Raw genomic sequence first — 3,599 nt, 5'->3', positions numbered from 1 at the left:
CAGCACCGTGCCTCACATGGCCTCTCTTGTTTAACTATTGTGGCTCCTAAAGGACATCCGGCCTTCCTCACTCCAAGCAGCTGCTTTTTACAACCACGTTTTGCCCTTTTTATTCAGGCCTTGCCCGTGTGTAACAGAGGTGACTCGGTTTATTTGCCCTGTCAGTCAGCAAAGATCTTCCTGCAGCTGCTAGATGGCGTTTGGTCACTTGCCTGGTAATACTGGGCTCCTCCACAGCGCACATGTATTCTTACAGCCACGAGACACTAGCAGTAAATCACACGCATTGTGCTCCTATAGTGGGAGAGCTGGCAGGTCACAGATTGACACCTTTTCACAACCTTTTTGCACCAAGAGCGTATAAAATCAAGCTAGAAACCTGGTTTATGAGTGCAGTCATTTGCAACGCTCTGTGAATGACTAATCACTTCCTCAAGTGTGTTTTTAGATGCTGAACTCTTACAAGTCACTTTGTTTCCACCAGTAAGAAAGAGAGAATACACCATAAGGCCTTTTAAGGACATTCAGGAATTTACTGCTGTGTTGGAAAGTGGAGGAAAGGGGACAAAATAGAGCTCTGTAAATCTCTGCGGCCAGTTTGTGAACTAGCAACTGGTGTGAGTTTGGTTATAGAATGCAAAAAGCACACTCTCAAGGTCCCAAACTCTTATATTTAATAATTTCTAACCATTTTTATTTTAGACTGGTATGAAATTGAGTTGTTCTGATTTCACTTGATTGCCAAGATTGTGGCAAACCTAGATAGCTTTAATTCCCAGCAATTCTAATAATCGCACTTCTTGTTCAGGGAAAGCACTACAAGATCACAACCTGAAACGTAGACAAATATTGACTATATTTCCCAAAAAAACACTGGGTTTCAAAACTCTTTTCCAGTCCCCCTACTCTAATTTCTAACTGCTTTTTAAGTAGCATGAAGGAAACACGTTCCATTCATTGAACTTTCCAATTATTCCTCAGCATTTTAAGCACCGTATATTGCAGAACCTTACATTGCTTTTGGCACTGAACTGAAAAAACAGTGAAGTTAGATTGCAAAGACCTTGTTCGTGTTTTAGGGTCTACTGAACACAAACATAGTTGTACTTCTTGTTGATTCTGTTAGACTCTGTGTGGGCTGTTTTAATCGCAAACTTGCTTTTTATTTTTTGCAAACGACGTACGGTAACTGTATGTGAAATCCTGCAGAAATGTAAACACTTGATCAAACTGGTTGTAGGCTTAGCCCACTTCATCCTATAGCACAAAACTGACTGCAAAAGGTATCATCTTAGACCTACACACCGCTGCCCTTTTACACATATATTATTCAGCTCTACATTTAATTGGCTCCTGTCACACCCCTTGCCTTACAGTTGCTTACCTGGTTTGCCTTCTGTTTTTAGTGAGATTGCCATATATGGCTAAAAGAAAGAGCCTGACTAGTCAGAACTGCACCCTTAGGCAGTCACAAAGGAAGTGCTGTGTTTTGCAAGTCTCCCTACTTCCCTTTACAAAACCTCTGCCTGTAGTCACCAACTGCCTTCTATAAAAGGCAAAAAAAAAAAAAATCAACAGAATGATGCAGTGAAGAGTTTGATCTGATCATGAGTAAAGATAATGATATGCAGCATCCTAAAAAATGTACTTTCAGGTGGGATAAAAGCTTTCTGCACAGCTCATTAACTAATGTCACCAAGAAACAGCCTCTGTGTCTACAGGAAGACTGCAGTGCTCCAGCCTACTTCTGTTGTGTGCTGAGTTCAGCCAGTCTCTGTTGCTCAGCATCATGTTATCCTTTTGCTGCTGCTGTGAGAAGGAAATGCTTATTACAAACAATTTTTCATTTTAATTTTTTACCTGTTGTTAAAGATGTAAGTAACAGGGGAAAAATGAGGAAAAATGATGAGTGCTGGCTGTGCAGAGAAGCTCCCTTTGAACCCTGTTTCCATTATACTGACCATGGATGCTTTTCTATTTCAGGATAGAATTTTATAGTTGTTTTTGTTCTTTTATTTATGTGAGGCATTTGAAGTTTCTATCACAGTTGTATCATGTGAGATAGACTGTTCTTCATTATCCTGGGGTAAATCTAACTTGTATCAGTGGACAACACTTCCTGTGTCTTGTAGTAATTAGATATAATGTAAAAAGTAAATAGCAGTAGAGGTGATTGCATGTAGCTTCCTTTGCCTTAAACACAAAAGCAAGTTCCTTCACATTTCCTGGGTCCGTCTCCAAAACAAGCTGTCCTGAACTCTGCCACTTTCTAGTTTTGGGATGCTAACACTGGCCATTTTAACTGCTTTTATCGTAGTTTGCTATGTGGTACTTAGAAGTTTTTTTCATAGCAGGCCTTATGGTCCCAGTTAGATGAGATCTTTTTCTCTAAGAAGCCATCTGCTGTAATCTTCATATAAATTCATATAGTTTAACAAGGCAAATCCCTTTGACAAGGGAACCTTCTCCAAGAAATATGCAATCTGTGCATTTGTTCACAGGGTTTGTTCTAATAAGGAAGCTTTTCGGAAATTTGGCTGTTTCTGTACTGCAGGATGAGAAGCAGAGGATCTCAGGTCTCAGCTCCTCGGAGCACAGTCTGCATGTCATCTGTTGCATTTGGAATGTGGGCAGTGTTTTTCATAGCAGTAGCACCGTGGCCCAGATTTTTGGAGCCCTGTATGAGTTTGGATGGTCTCACAGCATGCTGTCACCATTGTGTTCCTGTGGTCAGACTGTTTGGTCTGCTGAACCAAAAGCCTGGAAGCGTTAACACCAGCAGGGACAATAAGGTGGAAATGAAGTGAAGAAATCAAACAAATGTAGAGCATTGTATTTGGGAAACAAGTGTTTGAGTAGGAGCTGGGAAAATCTCTGTAACATTCCTGAACCCATTCTCACCCTTGTTCACCTCTGTTAAGACACACAGACTCTTTTTCTCCAAGCAGTGGGAGAAAAATCCTTACAAACATCTTAGTTTTGTAGTTACTGGTGAAGGAAGCCTTTTTCAGCAGGACAGCTGTGTTTCTTGGCACTGTGCAGTATTTACACCCACCGTGCAACCAGAAACCAGTGTTTTGTCATCTGCTGCATGGTGAACTCTGAGGTTTTGAAAAGAAGTGATGCAGACATGATCAGGGCTCGTGTGATTTTGAAAGCTATGAACTAATCTAATAAACTTGCAGTTTTAGGGTGTTTGTGCAGCTAGTATTTCACTGCTTTAATTGTTACATGTTGCTTCATCCCTACCAGATGGGCTGAATTTAACCGATTATTTTTCTTCTTGTGCAGTATAGTTTACTTTTTGATGTGGAGGAATTTTTTGATTGCTTTCCATATTTCTGTCCAGGTTATGTGAGTGTGGCTGGCAGTTCCAAGTCCTTAGCTTACTTTGCCCTGAGCAAAGAAATACCACTGATCGTATGGATGATTGTTGCCCACTGCAGTCCTTGCCAAGGCAGTTCTTGCTGGATCAGTTTCCTATGTGGTCCAGCTGTCCCGGCTACCAGTGCCACAGGGAGGGATGTAGGGCAATAAATTGCTTCATCTTCTGTCTTTATTCCCTGTGTGGTTAGTCCAGTAATCCCACGAAATGAGTG

At 41.1% G+C, this 3,599-nt stretch overlaps 1 long non-coding RNA gene across 1 annotated transcript in view; it reads left to right on the top strand.

The window, feature by feature from the left end:
• The window catches only part of LOC128082566 (uncharacterized), a 58,711-nt gene that overhangs the window by 375 nt on the left and 54,737 nt on the right, over positions 1-3,599 (top strand). The gene's annotated exons all lie outside the window — the stretch shown is intronic.

The sequence above is a fragment of the Tympanuchus pallidicinctus genome, unplaced genomic scaffold (genome assembly GCF_026119805.1).
Source record: "Tympanuchus pallidicinctus isolate F22 unplaced genomic scaffold, pur_lepc_1.0 scaffold22, whole genome shotgun sequence".
In the NCBI taxonomy this organism is placed as follows: Eukaryota; Metazoa; Chordata; class Aves; order Galliformes; family Phasianidae; genus Tympanuchus; species Tympanuchus pallidicinctus.
The sequence above is the reverse complement of the archived record's forward strand: the minus strand, read 5'-3'. Positions and strand labels throughout refer to the sequence as shown.